Genomic DNA, 20,845 nt, shown 5'->3' on the forward strand with positions numbered 1-20,845 from the left:
AGCCCTGGTCCAGGAAGATCCCACATGCCATGGAGCAACTAAGCCTGTGTGCCACAACTACTGGGCCTGCGCTCTAGAGCCCACGAGCCACAACTACTGAGCCTGCGTGCCACAACTACTGCAGCCTGCGTGCCAGAGCTACTGAAGCCCGCGCACCTAGAGCTCATGCTCTGCAACAAGAGAAGCCACTGCAATGAGAAGCCCGCGCACTGCAATGAAGAGGAGCCTCCGCTCACCACAACTAAAGAAAGCCTGCGTGCAGCAACAAAGACCCAACGCAGCCAAAAAAATAAATTAATTAAAAAAAAAAAAAGAGGGCTTCCCTGGTGGCGCAGTGGTTAAGAATCTGCCAATGCAGGGGACACGGGTTCGAGCCCTGCTCTGGGAAGATCCCACATGCCACAGAGCAACTAAGCCCGTGGGCCACATCTACTGAGCCTGAGCTCTAGAGCCCGTAAGCCACAACTACTGAGCCCGCGAGCCACAACTACTGAAGCCCACACGCCTAGAGCCCGTGCTGCACAACAAGAGAAGCCACCGCAATGAGAAGCCTGTGCACCGCAAGGAAGAGTGGCCCCCACTCGCTGCAACTAGAGAAAGCCCACGCGCAGCAACAAAGACCCAACACAGCCAAAAATAAATAAATAAATAGATAGATAAATAACATTCAAAAGAAAAGAAAGAAACAATAGCAAGTAAAATCCCTTCCTTGGGAGCTCAGTCTAGCTGGGAAGCAAGACAGGAAGAGAGAGCGACCAGGAGGGGCTCAGGAGACAGCACTGCTGGCCACACTGGCGGTGGGGAAGGCCCCCTGGGTGCCAGGCCCACCGCACGCTTCCCCAGACACCAGCCATCCAACAACGCACCCTGTCCTGCGTGCTACCGCTGCTTTTCCTTCACTGAGTCCACAAGTGTTTACTGAGCACCGTTTGGATGCTGGGATGCAGCCATGAGGAGGACAGAGCCCCTCCTCCCATACAGCTCTCATCGCAGGGCAGAGGAGGAAACAAGTGGAGTGAAGTGATGGAGGGAGGCTGGGGGCTGCATCCTAGGGGGCAGGGATGCCGGGCCACGCAGTGGCAGCAGCAGATGTGGACTCTACTCAGGCTTTTTTCCAGGAGCTACTGCCTGTCCTGAGAGCCAGGAATTGAAGACACTTTGGACTTGTAAATTCCACCTGCAGGTGAGAGATCGCTGCTGAAATGCCCTCATTTTTCTACCCTTCGCTGCATGGGATTGTCCACACTTGGCTCCCTCCATCAGCACAGATGACCCAGGGAGCTTATTTGAGGGCAGGGCCACGGAGACCTGCAGGCACTAAGGACTCAGCGGGGGGGCGGGGGGTTGGTCATCAGCCCAGTTTCCCGCCTGAGGTGTCTCCCTAATGTCCTGGTGGACTCGGGTTACACCAGGTAGGATCACTGCACCTGTGCTCAGCTTCCTTCTTCTCTTGGCACCTCCCTGTCCCCCACGGGACGGCTCTCTCCACTCCACCCATCTAAATAAGTCCTCCCCACTCGCTCCAAGCAGCCCCCAGACCCCCTGCCTTCACGACACGCCAACTTGTGGGCTGAGCCTAGCCTGGTGGCCCAGAGCAGGCAAAAAGAAAAAGCCTCCTCCTGGAGCAGCCCGCTTCTGCCCAAGCTCACCCCAGGTGGGGGGCAATCGGGGACCTGGGCTCCCCTGTGCCTTCCCAGAGCCCTCAGCCACATCCTCCAGGCTTGGGAATCCTCTTGTTCCCCCATCCTTCATTCTCTCACTCACCAAGAGACCTACCCTCGCCAGGAAGCAGCTAAGCAGCCAGCCCGCAGGCAGTGGGCAGCGAGGTGACCCAGACAGGGCTCCATGTCCACAGCTCCAAAGCCCTCTTGCTCTAACACCCAGGGCCCTGGGATCACATTCTGCAACCCAGGCTGTTCCCTCATCCCAAGCAGCAGCCCGGGCTCTGGGCTCCAGACCAGCGGGGAGAAAATCCTCCTCCAGAGCGTCGAGCAATTTCCCTGAAGACAAACAGTGCAGGAGACCAGTAAGACTGGGCTCTTCTCCTCTCTCTCTCTTTCCCTTTTCTTTTTCTTTCTTTCCTTTTTTTTTTTTTTTGTCTTTTTAAATTTAAAAAGGGAGAAAAACAATGAAAGACAAATCCTAGGAAATCAAGTGGAAAAAATCTACATTATGGCAAAATGTGAAGGCAGCAAATTGCAACATGGAGAGAAAGTGGGGATTGTTAACAACCCAAGGGGGTCCCCCAGGCTCCGCTAGGTTCCTGCCAGAGAGGGAGTTGGGGGGAAGGCAAGAAGGAGGCTGGGAGTTACCCTGGACTGTATGGCCTCACACACACACACACACACACTCACACTCACACACAGAGGTCTTTCTCCCTGGTCTTCCCTTCTTTCTCTCCCACTCCAAAGCCAGGCCCTCTCCCCAAACCTGCTCTCAGGAAAGGGAGTTACTCAGAGGGCTCAGTGACTAACATGGTGTTACTTTTGTTTTCAACTGGGAAGGAAGTCCTTGTCTAAGTAAATGGAGCCATATGGCAGATTCCAGGCAGCAGAGCTGTGGCTAAAAGGGTGTCTGAGGTCAGGAAGGCACCCAGGTTCTGAGTGAATGTCCCCTAACCTGTGGTTGTCCGGGGTGAGCAGAGCTGGGGGGCACAGAGAGGGGTGGACCCGCACTCTGGCTGGCTCTGGCTCCACAGAGGGCTTGAGGGCTCTCCGGGAGGCAGCTCAAGCCTGGTTCACGGCCACCATCCCCCTGTCTGCTCCACTCCCGGTCCAACTCCCCACCCTCCGGTGTCCACTCCATCCTCTTTCTAAAGCACAAATCCCTCTGACACATGGCTCCCTGCCTGCAACCCTTGGTGGTTCCCCAACCGTTCGTGTGTGTGTGTTTGTGCATGTGTGTGTGTGTGTGTGACATTCAAGGCCATATCTCCTCCTCAGGTCTGGTCTCTAAAAAAATCCACCATCTGACCACATCTGCTGCCCCAATGGGCCTTAGCAGAGGCTGTTCCCTCAGCCAGCCCTTCCCTTGCTGGGCCCCAGTTTCTCCTCGGTGTCTGTCTCTCCACCCCATCCCTCATGGGGCCCAGCACACATGCTGTGCCTGCTCGGGTCAGGCAGTGACCCACGCTTGCCAGTTGAATGAGTCACTGAGTGCCCGACTGACAGGGATGGGAGGGCTGGCGGGGCAGGAGTCGCTGGCACGGGCAGAGGGGCAGAGGCTCTGTAGGAATCTGAGGCAGCCACCTGCTCAAACCTTCCCACTTCCTTTGGGAACCTCCCTGACCCCCAAAGCCCACGATGACCTCCCCTCTGAGCCACCACCTGGTCACACGGAGTGCCCGAATGTCTGCATGCACAGGCTCTGGGCACGCATTTTGTGCCGGGCTCTGGGCTGCAAAGGTTATCCATGCACGGCGCCTGCAGGACACATTGGTGAGCTCCAAGTACACATGGTGCTGGGCGTCATGCACACCAGGACCTCTCTCTCAGTCCTGCCTTCTGTTGGGAATTTACTTCTCCACCTAGATGCAAATTCCTTGCTACGAGCACTCAAGAAATGCACATGGAAAAAGAACAGTGGAGAAGTATAAGATAGCCATGCAAACTGGCCGGGCCCCAAGGGCCCAGAGCCGAAGATAGCTGGGCCAATAGAGAAGGGCATGAGGGCAGGGCGACTCCAGCCCTGTGGACACGGTGGGCCCACTGTGAGAGATTTGGCTGGAGCCAGGAAGACCCAGGTACCAAGGGACAATGAGGGGGAAACAGTCACTCCGGTTTCCCACCTACAGGTGTCTCCCTGATATACCCCATCAAAGGTTTGTGCAAAGCGTGGATACTGCACCTGCTCTCAGCTTTCCCCTCCCCTCCAGTCTGAGACAGAGGGGAAGATGCCTGCTCCACTGCTTCCTGGCTGTGTGACTTTGGACAAGTTACTTAGCCTCTCTGAGCATCAGGCTTCCCATCAGTAAAATGGGAAAAAAAAGCCCGGTGGGGCTGGAGTGAGGGTCAAATGCGATGGTGTTTGTGAAGGCCTGGGTTGGCCTCCTGGAGCCAAAGCCGCTGGGGAGCAAGTCCTAGTGGGGGTGGGGGCTGCTGAGGCAGGGGGGCAGGGACCTCATCACCCAGTTTGGGTCAGGACCCAGGGCTGGTGAGAGATGCTCTGGGGACCAGAGACACCAGCTGAAACTGAGAGCTGACACCAGCTGAAACTGAGAGCTGTCCCCAGGGACAGAGTGCTGGGCAGAACCTGGGGCCCAGGGACTATCCAAGGCAGGACACACATCCTTTCTTTCCTGAACACGCTCAGCTCATCTCCCCACCCCTGCATCACTCCCAGCCCCATCCCGCCACACACACGTGGTGACACACACCCTCACACAATCACATACCACACATCACTACAACCTCACACAATCTCACAGCCACACAGGCTCACACACTAATCACACCGCCCCACACAGCTACACTCACCACGCCCAACCTCCCAAAGTCACACCCTCCACACAGCCCCACAGCCGCAGACCCAGGCACACAAGTCAGCTGTCCACATCTCCAACCAGCCAGCCCGGCCACACCTTAGCACCATCAACACCTCGCCTTTGCTACTGGTGCAGGGGAGCCTGGCTGGGGGGTGCTAACGGGGATGGGGTAGCGACTGGGTGGAGGGGTACAACTATTTACCGAGGAGCCTCAGTGCCCCCATCAGGGCAAAGTCCTCAACTTTCCTCTGAAACCAGGCTGTCCACTCACACCCACCTGCTCCCATAGAGAATCAGGCTGGACCTGCAGATACAGGGGGCACAGGCATCAGAGGGCTGGCCTGCGGTGACACAGGAGGCCAAGGCTGGGCACAGATGGGGCCCTCATCCCACCTCAATCCCTTACGTGATAAGAGCCAAGTCACCCAACCTCTCTGAACCTCCACATCTGCATCTGTAAAATGGGAGGGCATTCTCGCCACTCCCCAGACGTGGCAGGGGTGTTGCAAGGATTAAAGGGATCACCTGTGGACAGGCCTGCCCCCTGGGGGGATATTTTGGGGAGGGGGAGGAGTCAGGCTGTGGGGGACCAGCCAGGGCAGCTGTGGGGCTCAGAGCCCCTGAGCTGAGTGCTGCTGTCCCCTCGCTGGGAGGCCGCTAAGCAGCGCAAGCTGTTCAGAGCTGCATTATTCATGGTGCTCAGCTCTGAGCAGAGGGAAATTTGCTGAGTGACCGACCTAATATCTTAACACAAACCCATTTAGGTAAAACACGTTTGAAGCGAGAAAAGCAGAAAAAAGGAGAGAGAGAGAGAGAGAAGGAAGCAAAGGTGTTTGAGGCAGGTGGTGGCAGGAGGGGACTGAGGGGGGAGGGGCCCTGAGACTGATTTCTGGCCCGCCCCCACCCCAAGGCCCCCCAGGAGACCCCTGCCCCGCAGGCCCACCTCCCCCCACTCTCAGTGGCCATACCGGGCATTCTTCAACTGAGGGAAGCCCGCCCATTCCTTAGGTTTTGTTCAGAGAGGGAAAGGAGTCTGCCCAAGGCTTATGCAGCAAGTCAGGCCAGCCAGCAGCCAGAAACAGGACTGCTGAGTGTTAGCTCAGAGTCCTTTGCTGAAAAACCCCTTTCAGAACAAGACAGCCCGCTCCAGTGACACACCTAGGGGCTGAGATCACATAGCAGCTTTTCAGCCCCTTCCTCAGCCTCACTCCACACTCTACAGCAAGACCACTTTCTCCAATGCAACTCAAATTTTCCCACCCTGGAGCTTTTGCTGGTCCCTCTGCCAGAAATACCCCTCCTGCTTCCCCACCTGCCCAACCCCACCTCGGGGCTCAGTTTCTCCACCTCCTCCCCCACAAAACATCCCAGAGTGGGGACTCATCACTGCCCACCCCGGCTCTCACCTCACCCCTCTCCGCTGGCACCTGCCATCCTCTGCCTAGGCTGTCGGTTTGTGACTCTAGTGCTTCAGGGCATGAAGGCTGGAACCAGGTTGCCTGAGTTCAGATCCTGGCTCTGCCACTTGTTAGCTGTGTGACTCTGGACAAGTTACTCACCTCTCTGGGCCTTGTCTCCTCATAACAAAGCATGAAGAATAAGTGAGTTAAGACGTGTAACAGTGCCTGGCACATAAGTACTCAATAAGTGTTTGCTGTTATAACACTGTTGTCCATTTCCTCCATTAGCCCATAAGCCCCTTCAAGGGGCTTTCTTTCTTAATTGTATCTTTCTCTTTCCTAACTCCCTGGTTTCCAGCAGAGTGTCAGGCATACAGGAGGTGCTCAATCAATGTTGGCTGAACTGAGCCTAATTTCTGGCAATGTTGTCTGTCTGGCCTCTTCACCCCAGATCCCTTGGGAAGAGAAGACAGCACTGGGCTGGTGGTAGAGACCTCTGTGTGGGGTAGGGGCATGGAGAAGATGACCTCTGGCCAGCTCCAGCCCAGAACAGGAAGCGAGGCTCAGTTAGGCAGGGAGGGACCAGGGTTCAGGGTCGGCAGCCGGGCCTGCGGTTTGGCCAGAAAGGAACAGGCAGCTGCAGGCTGGGATGAAATATTTAGGAGCCCACATCCCCAGGAAGTGGAAACTGACAAGCAAAATGAAATGTTGAGATGTAATTACCCAGGTAGGCCAAGCATGTCTCCCCACCGGTGGCGGGCTCAGGCCCCGGCAACATGCCACAAGCAGGCACTGGGTAATGAAGTCCTCCTGGACCCTCTCTCACACCAGCCGTCCTCTTCAGGCCAGGGCAGGGGGAGGAATGGTGAGGAGCCCGGCTCTGGCTCCTCCAGGCGGACTCTTTTGATGGCAGAACAACAGGAAATGCAAGGAATGGGGGGGTCTGGGCCCAGCCTTGGCTCTGGATGTACCTGGGGAGAGGCCTCCGCTTCCTCAGCCAGAAAATGGGGCTGCTGATGCCCCCGGCTGGGAAGGAGGATGAGACGGTGGGCGTGAGTGTGCTCCATAAACTGGCTGTGGTGGAGGAGGGCAGTGAGGACAGCGCAGACACCAGCCCGACCCTGTGGACCGTCGGAGGCTTTCTTGAGGTGCTGGGCTGCCTGGGACTTGGGCTAGTTAAGAGTTGGTAGACAAAGGTCAGGGACAGAGGCCCAGATGTGGCCCTGAGCTGGAGAAGCACTCACCCCACCCCGCAAAACCTGCCCCAGGCTTTCCCGACGCTGTTGGGGAAAAGCTTGGGGCCCCACAGCCTGGGGGCCTGCTTGGCCAGATCTGGGAGCAGAGAGACAGGGACCAGGGAGGGCTGGAAAGGGGACTCCAGGCCTGGATCCTGGGAGCAACCCTGAGTGGGCCTCAGGAGGGCATCCGGGGAGGGGAGGTGGGAGAAAGGTGCTCAGCTGATCTTGCCCTTCCTGTGGAAGGCCAGAGCTGGGGCAGGGGATGCTACCATCTGCTAGTTTTTCTCCATAGGCATTTGGGGTCGGACATTTTTCACAGTGAGAGACTGTCCCATGTTGTAATACAAGGGACATCTGGGAATCTGGACACTAAGTATCAGGAAGGACTCGGGTCATTGTCATATTTATGTTGACATTTAAATGCTCTCCAGGCACTCCGGCCCCGGTGGACTGCCCAGAGTTAAGGGGTCTTTTAATTAATCTAAACCAGAGCCCTGGCCCCTCTCCAGGCTGGCTCCATGCCCCGGGGGCGGGTCCAGCCTCACCTGGCAGCAGCCAGCTGACCCCTCAGGCCCGAATCCCCTGTGCTCCCCGACTCCCGTAGACACTGCCTGACCAGACCAGAGCCCCACACCTGCATGCAAACCTCGGCCTGCCCAGCCTGGCCACCCCACCTCTCCACCAAAACTGATCCCACCCCAGCCCACCCCTCCCTCCCACCTTCGCTGGCTCTCACCTCCCTCAGGGCTCAGGGCAAAATCCAAACCCCTCAGCCCAGTCCTGAGGCCCTGCAGCCTCAGCTCCCATCACTCCCCACCTCCAAGAGCACCTGCAGTTCCCAACACTAGACTGTTCCCTCTGCCTTTATGCCCAGTTCCCCTTCCCAGACTCCTTCAAGTCGGCTTCTGTCAGTTCTCGAGGATTCATCTCAGGCCCCCTCCTCCAGGAAGCCTTCGGAGTTGTCCCCAGGCTCCTTCTCCCCTGGGTGCCGGTAACAATCGCAATGTCTCAAGCACTGCACTTAGCACAGGGAAGGGAAATTACTGGACTAGATGCCTCTGAGCTCCAGGGAGATGGCCACTGCTGGGCCTACTGCCGGGCACAGAACATCCATTGATTCAGCAACAATTTAAGCTCTTTCTGGTGCCAGATGCTGCCCTCAGCACTACGGGGACAGCCACGGATAGGACAGACAAGAATCCTGCCCTCCAGGAGCTGACTTCCCTCTATGAAGTAGACTATAGATGCTGAGGAATGAATGAATGAATGAATGAACAAATGACTGAATGGACTAATTAATTAAGAGCTGGCCTATTGTCCAGAAGGCCTCTTACTCCCATCTCCAGCTCGTGTCCCTCCACCCTCGTCTTCCTGTCGCCCCCACTCGGTCCCCTGCCCCATCCTCTCCCTCTCCCCCACGCACATTACTCCACGGCCCCTCACATTCAGGCAGCCCTCTTCAGTCGAATAATGTTTGCACATGTTCTCTCATTAGTTCCTCCTAGTCAGCCTACGTCTTAGGTGCTACGACCATCATACAGATAAGGAAACCGTGTCCCAGAGCCTAGTCCCAGCTGCCTCCACCTTCCCTTTCTCCAGCCCATCTGCTCCCTCTCCTCTGCCTTTCTCTCTCTCTCTCCCAGCTTCTGGGGTATCTGGCACGTTTCCACCTCTCTCCGAGCCTGTTTCCCCATCTTAAAATGGGGCAGAGAGGTTCTAAGAGATGGTAAACAGAGCCCGTCCACCACTCTGCAGCCCCTACTGTGTCCACCCCAACCCGGCTCCATTTCCTTTCCCCTTCCTCCCTCCTCTCTCCTCTTGCTTGTCACTTTGTCCCCTGCTTCCTCCCCCATCCCTTGGGCCCCAATACGCCTGCAAGATGGTCGTTAGCTTTTCTTCTGGCTCATTAAAAATGAGAATTTGCATAGAATATCCATATGATCATTCTGTCTACAGCAAAACGGGGCACAGATATAACCCACCACATGAGTCAGGGAGAACAAGGAGGACGGTCACAAAGGGACCGGGAGCACCCAACCAGGAAGAGGCCAAGTGCTCACCCTTGGGGTCTGAGGCCTCAGAGGCAGCCCCTCACCCCTCCAGCCCTTTCTTAGCCTTTCTGATGGTTAATTCACCCATTTTTGTCATTCTTACAATAACCAGCACAGTAGGGACTACAGTTACCCCATTTTACAGTTGGAGAAACTGAGAGCCAAAGAACAGACACACAGCAAGTCCATGGAAGCCCTGAGGGTCAGCACGGTCTGCCATGGGCTGACCTACCCTGCTCAGTGTCAGGAATGCCGCCCCCTCCTCACTCTCAGAAGGAGGGCATCATGAATAAGCACATTCAGTCACTCAGCTCCCCTACCCAGAGCACCCTGCTGCTCCTCTGAGACAGGCCCACCGTTCTTCAAGGCTCTCTTCCCATCACCCCCTCCTCAAGGAAGCTCCCCTTCCCCCAGTTCCCATCCTAGCACCCCCCTCCATACAACAATTTAGCCAGATGCAGAGATTTTTGGAGACAACTGCTTCCAAACCTCTCATCCCAGCTATATAATTGCATTCAAACCTGCCTCATCCCAAAATGGATTCGCAGCAGTGCCCAGAAATAAACATATTTGGCTAAAAGAGAAATGGATAACAAAATCGAGGGGAAGGGACCAGCACTTTACAGATGAGGCTCCGATCAGCATCCAGGGACCGGCCATTTGTTTCTTGGGGACCTGAGCCAACCAGGGCTTCCCTGGTGTCTGGTGCTGGCGCTGTCCATGGTGCTGAAGACAGGAACGCCTGGGCGATGCCCCTGCCCTCTGCCCACATGCAACCCGGGAGCAAGTCCTGTGGGCTCGAGCTTCAAAACATACCCCAGGGCTTCCCTGGTGGTGCAGTGGTTGAGAGTCCGCCTGCCTATGCAGGGGACATGGGTTCGTGCCCCGGTCCGGGAAGATCCCACATGCCATGGAGCAGCTGGGCCCGTGAGCCATGGCCGCTGAGCCTGCACATCCGGAGCCTGTGCTCCGCAACGGGAGAGGCCACAACAGTGAGAGGCCTGCGTACCACAAAAAACAAACAAACAGGGCTTCCCTGGTGGCGAAGTGGTTGGGAGTCCGCCTGCCGGTGCAGGGGACGCGGGTTCGTGCCCTGGTCTGGGAGGATCCCACATGCCGCGGAGCGGCTAGGCCCGTGAGCCATGGCTGCTGGGCCTGCGCGTTCGGAGCCTGTGCTTCGCAGCGGGAGAGGCCACAATGGTGAGAGGCCCACATACCGCAAAACAAACAAACAAACAAACAAACAAAAAACATACCCCAGATCTGTCTCTTCTCACCACTCCCAGCCCCTTAGTCCCAGTCATCATCCCTTCTACCCTGGAGGACAGCAGTAGCCTCCTCACTGGCCTTCCTGCCTCAGGCCCACAGTCTCTCCCCTACACAGTGGCCAGAGGGATCCTAGTAAACCCAAGTCCATTCACGTCCCTCTTCTGCTCACAAGGCTCCCATGGTTCCCATCTCACTCAAAGCAAAAGCCAAAGTCCTCACAGTGGCCCAGAAGGCCCCCTGTGGTATGCTCCTCCCCTTCTACTTCTCTCCCTCTCATTCACTCTGCTCCTTCTTCTTGGCTATAGTCCCCAAATGCCAGGCAGGCTGCTACCTCAGGGCCTTTGCACTTGCTGATTCTCCTGCCTGAGGCACTCTTCCCACAGATCTCTGCATGGCTCACTCCCTCACTTTACTTAGGGCTCTGCCTGAATGTCACCTCTGCAGAAAAGCCTTCCTTGACCACCTGTGTTATAGTCTCCCCTACCTGCGCCTTCTGTCTACTTATGCTGCTTTGTTTTTCTTCACAGAAATGCCCATCAGTTCCTATCTGAAATTCTATTATATGGTGATGTATTTACTTGTTTACTATAAGCTGCCTCTATCTCTCTCCCCAAACATGAGCTCACAAGGTCAGGGATCTTCATCTGTTTAGTTCACTGCTGTATCCCCCATGTCCTGGTTCAACGCCTGGCACATAATAGATGCTCAGTAAATATCTATAGCGCAAATGAATTAATTACTGTATAGAAGTGAGGGGTGAAAGGGCTGAAGAAATGCCCCCCACTGCCCTCTTTACCAGCCACATCCCCCCAGAGCAGGCTCTGTGATCTGGAGGGCTGGACTCTCTCCTTCTGAGTCCCTAAAAACCCCAGGAGCACGAGGGAAGCCATCACTGAAAAGGTGACCATCAGGGGATGCATTCCTCCTGATCTCCAGGCCCCGTTACACCCACTTTTAGACAGAGCCCCTCCCACACACGCTCATCCAAGGCCACACGTGACTTGGTGACTCCGGTCACACACACATTGTCCGTCACAGGAGCCGCTCCCCCTCCTCCTTCCCTGGCCCTGAGAGAACCTCTGGCCTCTGTGTGCGGCGGTGTCGGGGGGGAGTGGGAAGGGGGGGTCCTCCGAGGTCCATCCATCTGACTGACCCACCAACGTTTCCCTGGAGAAGCCAGGTGAAAGGCATCAGACACCTCATTGAAAGGCGGGCTCCACCCACCTTCCTTCCCTCCAGCTGAGCTCCAGGAGTCACACACACCAGAATGCAAATCCCAGCTCTGCATCCGACAAGATGTGAGGGACTGCACCAGCCCTTGGGCAGCCTGAGCCACGGTCACCTCCTCTGTAAAACAGGGACAATACTCAGGGCGGCTGTGTAGGAGCTGGGGCCAGGGTCTGGTAGCTTCAATGAGGATGGGTAATGAAATGTGCCCTAGAAAATTGTATATTAAAACAAAAGGAGGTCCAGGGGTCTTCACACAGACCAGGCCGGGCTGCCTGAGGGGCTGGCGCAGGAGGCAGAGCCTGGGGCTCAAAGGCTCTGAGAAGAGGGCTGGGTGGGTGACACAGGATAATAAGACACAAATGGCTGCAGGCATCCCTCTGTGTGTCCATGACATGCATGCACCCATTGAAAAAGGCGCACAGCCCCTTCCTGGTCTTACGATGAAGAACTGGAGGCTCGGGGAGGGGCAGTGACTTGCCTAAGGTCACAGAGGAGTAGGGGATGAGGCTGAAACCAGAACCCACCCAGGACACTCAGCAGCCCCATACTGGCCTGAAGTAGGAGCCTCAGGGTAGGGCGGGAAGGAAGCCACAGTGCAGGGAAAGGGGAGATGGGGCTTGCTTTGGTGACACCTCCAAGAAGCTCAGAGTGGGGGGCTGGGGGTGCTAGAACCCTGCCTCAGATAGGAAAACAGGCTCAAACCCAGTAGTCAGCAAACAGGTGAAGAGGGCTTCCTGGAGGTCAAGGCCCAGACTGGAGCTGGGGGTGGTGGGGGGCAGGGAAAGGTCAACGGCCTTTGCCACCTGCTCTTTAACAAAGGGGAAGAAATCGGAAGGGATCCCTAAATGTGGGAGCCTCGGAGGATAGATCCCAAGGTGCTCCAGTGCAGAGGCTCAAGGAAGGGGAGGAAAAAGAAACAAGGGCAGGAAAATGAACTTGAAGACAATGGGGTTCAGACCAGGTTTAGAGATGTGTTTGTCAAAAGGCTCAGACGTAAAAAAAAAAACAACAACAACAAAGAGGCCAAAGGAGCTGAGGAAACAGATGCTGTGGATGTGGCTACTCTGTGGGCTCAGGTCTGGGCTCAAGAACATAGACACAGCAGAAGCCAGAGGCCAACCCCATGGTACCCGGACCTCCATGTGGTGAGGACAGAAAAGCCAAGGGAGATGGGTGAGAGATGCAAAGACCCACATCACGGGGGACCTCAGAGGTCCCCTGACCCATCGCCTTCACATTGGTGATGAAGCTGCGGCTCAGAGAGGGAAAGTGACCAGCCCAGTGTTACACAGCCACCCAGAGACAGAGCCAGGACCAGAACTGGGTCCTGATCCCCACTTCCCACTCTGATGAATAATGATGAAAGTTACACCTCCAGAAGCTTAGTGCTTAGTGCAGGGCCCAGACTGTGCTAGTTAGTGCTTTATATGTATTAACTCATTTAATGCTCATGGCAAGGTAGAAGGGAAGTGCTTCTTTTTTTTTTTTTTTCCTGCAGCACTGCACGGCTTGCGGGATCTTAGTTCCCTGACCAGGGATCGAACCTGGGCCGCCTGTAATGGAAGCACGGAGTCCTAACCCCTGGGCTGCCAGGGAAGTCCAGGGAAGTGCTATAAATATTCCCATTTCATGAGGTGGAAACTGAGGCCCAGCGCCCCTAAGTGACTGCTCAAGATTGCACAGTTCATGGTAGCCAAGCCAGCATCTGGGCTCTTAAGCCCTCCACTCTACTGCATCATGCAGGGAGGACAGGGATTCACAAAGGGGCTGCAACCAGCAAAGGAAAACATTTTTAGACCTGGAAGAAATCTTCAAACATGTTCCACAAAGAAGCCTGGTGAAAGAAAATGTTGCTTCCTGTCCAAGAGGGAAGGGATGCAAACTCAGAGCAAAAAGGGCTCAGTGTCCATTCTGTCTCCTTCCTCCTGTCAATCCCGTCAAGCTCAGAGGCAAACTCAGATGGGAGCATGTCCCCATCGTGATAGGCCAGGGCGAACACATCAGAGATGAGTCAGAGAGAGAGGAAAAGTGGCCTGATGACACCCAACCCACGGGACTCACAAAATCAAGAGGTGCCAGCACCGCACTGAAGGCCAGGAGGGCAGAGAAATTAGAGCGGACAGGCGAAGTCCCCACGGCAGGCCAGATAGCTCAGGGTTCACCTTCAAAGCGGGACAGAGACTGGCTGGGTAATCACTGAGCAGTCACACTGATGCCAGCACCTTGCCAATCTCCCAGAGCATCCCGGAGACCCAGCTGGCACGTGGTGGGCCTCACAGCTTGGCAGGGGATGCCCATACCAAGGCCACTGAATTTCCACCCACAGAGCAGTGACGGGCAGCAAACCAAGGGAGAGGAAGATGCAATTTGTCTCAAGTTGGGGGCAGCCTGGTTGATAAGCTAGAATGGTGGGGACTGGCTCCGGGGTGGGGTCCACTCCCCTCCCACATTCTTGGAAAATGCATGGTCAGTGGGCAGGGCTGAGGGTCCCTGGGCTGTGAGGCCCAGAGGTCTCCCCTCAAGAAGATGCCACAAGCCACCCTGTTCTCTTATACACCAATCCAAAGCCAGTGGCAGGACGCCTCCCTGCTTCCAGCGCCCTGCCCCATCGGCTAATCTCAACCACATTTCACCTGACTGAGGGTGAGAAGGTCGCATGCTCCAGGCTCTGTCCCCATACAGTTGGACCCACTCATCCCTGAACCAAAAGACCAAGCCTGAAGTGCCCCCATGATGAGCCTTTGCTTACGAGAAGGATGCCTGGAGTCAGGGGCCTTGGGCTAGGAGGACCCAGCCTGCCAGATGTCAGAGCTGGATCCTGCAGATGAGCTGACGTGCCCACTCCTGTCACAGATGAGAGACGGAGGCCCCAGAAGGGCAATGACGCGCCCAAGGGCACAGGGCTGGTCATCTGTTCATCCTACAAACATCTATTGAGGCCCCACTGTGTGCGAGGGACAGCGAAGGACACAGAGCCAAGGGGGTCCTGCCTTCCACGGCCTCAAGGGGCCCAGTCAAGTGGAAGAGGAAGAGGGGAAATTCAACAGGCACTGGGGCAGGTATGACTGGGGTTCCCAGGAGGCCAGCCTAGGGGAAGATCACATGCCTCCCTGGGTAAGCAAGTCTGCAGGGAGGAGGGGCCTTGGCACTGAGCCGTGATAGGCAGAGAAGACTCCCCAGGGCCCTAAGTAACTTGGACGTGGCAGGTGGACACAACAACCCCAAGTGCCAAGAAACTGTTAAATGCAGGGTTGACCTGAAAGAAACCGCTCCGCTCCATCTCACATGGGTCCCCATCCCACGGCTACTAGGACCAGGCCAGGCCCCTCACTGGGGCCCCATCTGCCTGCTCTCTCCTTCCTCCAGGCTGTGCTCACGCTGTTCCCCCACCTGGCACACCCCTTCCTTCCTCTCCACTTGTCCAAGTACCCCTCCTCCAAGCCCTGCTGGACTGCCCATCTTGATGGGCTGGGCCCCTTGCAACCCTGGAGTTTATCTCTTCACCTCAACACATGCGTCATCACATCCCTTCATTCAATTATCAAGCCAAATTCTCCTGGGCACCTCCTGCAGGAGGGCAGGGTGCCAGGTCTGGCTGGGCACTGCTCTTCCCACGCCCGCTGAGAGCTGGCAGAGCCCACTGCCTCTCTCCTCTCCTCGCGCACGGGCTGGGTACCCAGTGGATGTGAAATAAATCCATGAAGTCCAGGACAGTGGGAGACTCAAGCGGGGTCTGGAAGGCTGAGTCTCTTCCCGTTCCTGCCCTCTGGGGCAGGCAGCACCTCAGAACAAAGCATCCCAAGGCAGGCGCTGCGGTGGAAAGGATATCTGTCCTCCATGAGTCAGGATAGGGTTGGGGGCAGCCAGGAGCTCAGAGGGGAGAGCAGGGTCCCAGGGCAGCCTGACCCCAGAAGCCCGTGCTCTGTCAGCCTCAGTCTGCACTTCTATAGACTGGGAGAGCAACCTTTCAGGCCTAGGATGGGAAGAAGGGCTAAAGAAGTGAGTAGGTGGCTGGATTTCATGATCACCCATCCCACAAACATTTACTGAGCAACTACTGTGTGCCAGGGACTGTGCTAGAGGCTGGGGAGGTACCAGAGAACAAAACAGGGAAAAAGTCTCTGCTGTCATGGACTATAAACAAATAAAAATGCACTTGTCAATTGCTATAAAGAAAAACAGAGCAGGGAGCATGGAATGGAGAGTAGTGGACTGGGGACGCAGTGGTCAGAGAGGCCCCTCTGAAGAGGGGACCCCTAGGAAGGCAGCTGAATGCACTGAGAATGCAGCCACATGGACAGCCAGGGACAGAGCTTTCTGGGCAGAGGGAGCAGCCAGTGCAAAGGCCCTGAGGTGGGCTTGTGCCTGGAGTGTTAGAGGAGCCATGAGGAGGCTGGTGTGACTGGAGAAAAGCCTGAGAGGGGAGTGGAAGGAGACAAGGTCCGGGAGGGGAGGCAGCAGAAAGGGGAGCTTCTGGATCCCGGGGGTGCCCTGGGGCAAACCTCTCTCCTCTCTGGTCTCCCAGAAAGATGAGCAGTGCCAGCCCCTCCGGGTGGCACAGCTCTTTCCAGCTGGCCAGCTCCTCCCCCCTCCCCTTGGAGCCTCTGTTTACAGCTGGAGAAGTTGAGTCTAGAGATGTCACAGAGCCAGAGGGATGAGGTGCCCCAGCCTTGGGCCTCCAGCTGCCAGCCCTGCCACTCTGCCGCGCGGACAGGCCCATCTAAATGCAAGTCTGACACTCAGCCCTGGGAGTTGGAGCTGCAGGTCAGACCGGCAACAGCTTGACTCACCAACATCTCCGGAATACCAATGGGGGATGCGGGGACACAGCAGGGAGATGAGGCTTTAAATTTTCCACCATGCGAGGGACAGGACATCCTTCAAGGAGCAGGCCTAAGGCTCCCACATCCCTTCCCGCCACACCCAGAAAGGCCCTCCCATTCTCACCCTAGGAGTACAGGCCTAGATGTGCCCAGGGTGCTGGAATCACCAAACTCCCAAGGTGGCCCCATGGAGATGCCCCTGCCCAGAGCTGACCTGTGTGTCCTTCCTATGACGTGCACCAGAGATCAGGAGGCCATGCTGGATTCAAATCCCACTCCTGCTACTTTCCAGCTGTGTGGCCTCAGGGACTCCCCTGAGCCTCAGTATTGCCATCTGTATCATGGAGTTGTCTTGAAAGACAAATGAGTTAACATGTATGAAGCACATAAAATGGGGTCTGGTCCACAGGAGGGCTCCATAAATGTTACCTACTAATATTATCCATTGTCCTGTCACCCACACAGGAGCCCTGGGCTCTGACACTCGACACTCCCTTGTGATCTTAGAGAGGCCCCTTGACTTCCCTGAGCCTTGGTTGTCCTCATCTGAAATGGAGCACTAGTGCAAGTAAACTGAGGCTCACACAAGGCCCCACTGATACGGAAAGGCTGTGGGGGTATACAAGTTCATACTCCAGACCCCAACCCCCGAGAGCGCCCAGGACAGTGGTGGGAGGCACCGAGGGCGGGGCCCCAGCTGTGCCACCCCCTCTAGCCTTCATCTCCCTCCAAGGGTGACTCACTCACACTATCTCTAGAGCCCAGGCAGGGCCTGCTCTACGTACCTGATCCCAGGCCTGGTTGTGTCCCTAGCCTTTCCCTTGGGCAGCCTCTGCCTGGCAGGCAGAGGGGGAGCCCTGCAGCCAGAAGGCAGCGCACACACACAGATGGGGGATGCGCCCGACACCTCACAAAAGCACACACATGCCCATGACCTGCTGCAGACACCAGGGCAAGCAGGCTGGCCTGGGCTCCTGTGATTTTTGTCCCTCATCCTGTCCTTGGACACTGCCTGTGGCCCCACGCAGGGCCCAGCACCACCCCCTCGGGCTTTCCATCACTCCCCGGGCCTCCCCAAGAGCGGCTGGCACCAGGGAGGGCTGGGGCCCAGGCAGCCAGACCCCTAATAATAACCCTCCAATGTGTGTTCCTAAGCGCCTACCTCCATGGGCCGGGAGCACGTTTCATTCTGATAACAACCAGTTTCATCCCCATTTCGCAGATGAGGAAACCAAAACCGAGAGAGGCTGAGTGGCTTTCCCAGAATCACGTGGCCAGTAAGTGGCTGAGTCGGAGCCCAGGTCTGTCTGTCGAGGCCTGTTCCTTAACCATGCACTGCCATCTCTGTGATATAAGCTGGGGGAGACGGATAGCGTGGGGTAAAGGGCCTAGGTCTGACAGCCTGGCTCCACGTCCTGCTCCAACACCTCACTGTGTGAGCCTGGGCCAGCCACTTCACCTCTCTGAGCCTCAGTTTCCTCATCTGTAAAAGGGGGACAAAACACTGGGCCCACAAGATTGTCATCAGGATTCATGAAAGTGCAGTGAGGCTGCCTGGCACAGTGCAGGGTTCAGTCAAGGGCCATAGGCTGGCTCAGGGCATGATCCACATGACCAAGTGGTTGGGGTGGGAGGGCACTGCTGATGGGGACTGGAAAGTGCAGCGCCAGAGCTTTCTCTAAGCCCTGGGCCAACGGCCCAATAGGGCTGGGTGCTACCCAGGAGCTCCCCACCCAGAGGGTGGAGCTGGGTTCCAATCCCAGCTCCTCCACGTTCTGGCTGTGTAGCCTTGGGAAAGTGACCTACCCTCTCTGGCCTCGGTTTCCTCATCTATAAAAAGGCCATATTTATGCTCCCTGAAGGACCCACCAGAGCCCAGCACACAGGAGGCACCCAGGACTTGCTGGCTGAGCTCTCACCAGGGCTCTGATGTACACCCTCAGCCTGGCGAGTGCACCCTCCCGTCCTCCCCACTCCCTGGCACTCCTCTGAGCAACGCAAAGATGATTTATACTTCAGAGGACGAATCAATACGATATACAGCCAAAGACATCTTTAATCTTTCACAGGAATTAGGCAGAAGGTACAGCAGCCCCTTTCTACTGGCCGCTCAATTCTGATTTCAATTTGGGCAGCTGGAGCATGGCTTTCTCTCTCCTTTTCTTTTCATTTGCCTAAAGATGGTTCTCCAAATCAAATTTCATTTAGCAGGTGGGGCGGGAAGACCTAGCTGCCCAGCCAGGGCCCCGGGGCTGCACACCCTGCCAGGGGGTCTGCGGACGAGGGAGGTCCGGCCAGGTGGGAGGCCAGACCCTCAGCAATGGGAAGGAGTGCAGGCGGCAGGGCACAGCTGTGCCCCTGTGCTGGGCCCAGGCAGAGAAGCTAGTTCTCTTATTTTTCTAGGGGTCCTTTTAAACATCTTGAGTAGACTTTCTATTTTCTAACTACTCAGTGCCTGATTAGATGCTTGCAGAAAATTCAAACAGTAGCCTTAGCTTCAGCCAAAACACAATGCCCTGACCTCACCCCAATCCCATGCCTCTCCCATGCTTAACACAGCATGTGTCCCTCCAGGCCAAGTGTGTGTGTGTGTGTGTGTGTGTGCGTGCACACGCATGACTGTCATACCCCCATCCCTTGCACAGGACTGGTCCACATGGGTCTCAGTTACTGTAGTGGGAAATGGGCAGAAGACAGAGTGACAAAAATACAAAGCAGTTGGGCTTCCCTGGTGGCGCAGTGGTTGAGAGTCCGCCTGCCGATGCAGGGGACACGGGTTCGTGCCCCGGTCTGGGAAGATCCCACATGCTGCGGAGCGGCTGGGCCAGTGAGCCATGGCCTCTGAACCTGCGTGTCCGGAGCCTGTGCTCCGTAACGGGAGAGGCCACAGCAGTGAGAGGCCCGCGTACCGCAAAAAAAAAAAAGAAAAAAATACAAAGCAGTTAAGACCTCTAGTCCTGGAGCCAGCTCGCCTGGATTCAAGTCCCTTCTCCACCTCTAACTTGCTCTGTGGCCTGGTGCCAATTATTTGGTGTCTCTGAGCCTCAGCTTCCTTCCCTGGAAAACGGGGGTACCTGCTTCATCTGGTAGGGCAGATTACCCAGAACACCCGGTATAAACAGGGGTTCAGCATGTGCCAGCGGCATAGGGGAGGCTATGTTGAGTACAGGGGGTGGCTTCCAGGTCTCTATGGCAGGGACCAAACACAGCTGAACACTAAGATTCTGGACCTCTGTCCCTGCCCCCATCCAGCACTTTTGTCCCCAAATCCAACAGAGGTTGCACCTGAATCAGAAAGGCAGTGGGCTTGTTTGGGGAAGGACTCAAGCCATCAGGGAGGAGAGGAGCCTGCAGAGCAGGATGGGTGGAGCCAGTGCAGAGGTACCCAAGTCTGAGCAAAGAAAGAAAGGATTTGTGGGTAGTCGGTGGGGGGGCGGGGGTCTGACACTGCCCAGCCTGCCTGCAGGTGGGAATGGGGTCTGTCCACCCCCTGCTTCCTTCCGCGGGGGCCCAGCTGCTGGAGCCGCAGCCATTAGTCAGCACTGCCCCACTTCCACCACCCCGCTGCCCTCACTGCCAGGTTACAAGCACCCGAGCTGCTTCGGCTGTACAATTAAAGGGGCTTGTCTGAGATTTATAGCAGGATTATGCCCACAGGGTGTTACCAACGCCAGCCTCTGGACACTCTGTGGTCCTTAGGAAAAGCAATTAGAGTTCCGGGGCTCTCCGGGTATAAATATAGAGACGCCATCCCCCAAGGTCGAGGGTGCCACAGTGAGCTATTTAGAGACGGGGCCTTGGGAGAGGCCAGGAGAGGAGGCAGAGGGGCCCCGTCTGCGGGGAGGAGGGTCCGCCCGGAGCGGAAGGGCCTCCCTGCTTCCCTCCATGCCCCGCGCAGCACGGGAGCCGTCCCTTGGCCCCCACAGCTCTGAATCAGCTTGGCAGGGCTCACCAGCCCAGGTGGAGCCCCCAACCCAGGGGCCTGTCTGCTGCCCTGGACGCCCACACACACACAGTCCCACGCAGGCTGTCCTGCCTCAGTGTGACCATCGGAAAGGACCGGCCAGAGGCCCAGGTCTGGGCCTGCCGTGGAGGTAACCCTTGCTTGCTTAGCCTCTCCTTGCTTGCTGATATCTAGAAGCTTTATCACTTTGAGGATGGCAATTCAGGAACACAGTGAGCTCGGCGGGGTAAGGGGGCCTGTGGTAAGTGGGGAGGATCCGAGGAGAGCAAGTCACTTTCCCACCCTTCCCCGAATCCCACCCACAGGGCACCTACTTCCCTGAGGCTGGCACAGCCCCACCGCAGCCCCTGCCCCTCACCACACGGCCCAAGTTTAAGGATTCTGAAT

At 56.6% G+C, this 20,845-nt stretch overlaps 1 protein-coding gene across 4 annotated transcripts in view; it reads right to left on the reverse strand.

Annotated features, from left to right (window-relative positions):
- The window catches only part of GRM4 (glutamate metabotropic receptor 4), a gene marked incomplete at both ends in the record, with an annotated part of 107,835 nt that overhangs the window by 47,035 nt on the left and 39,955 nt on the right, over nt 1-20,845 (reverse strand). The gene's annotated exons all lie outside the window — the stretch shown is intronic.

Source organism: Hyperoodon ampullatus, assembly GCF_949752795.1.
Source record: "Hyperoodon ampullatus genome assembly, chromosome: 10".
NCBI classification, from domain to species: Eukaryota; Metazoa; Chordata; class Mammalia; order Artiodactyla; family Ziphiidae; genus Hyperoodon; species Hyperoodon ampullatus.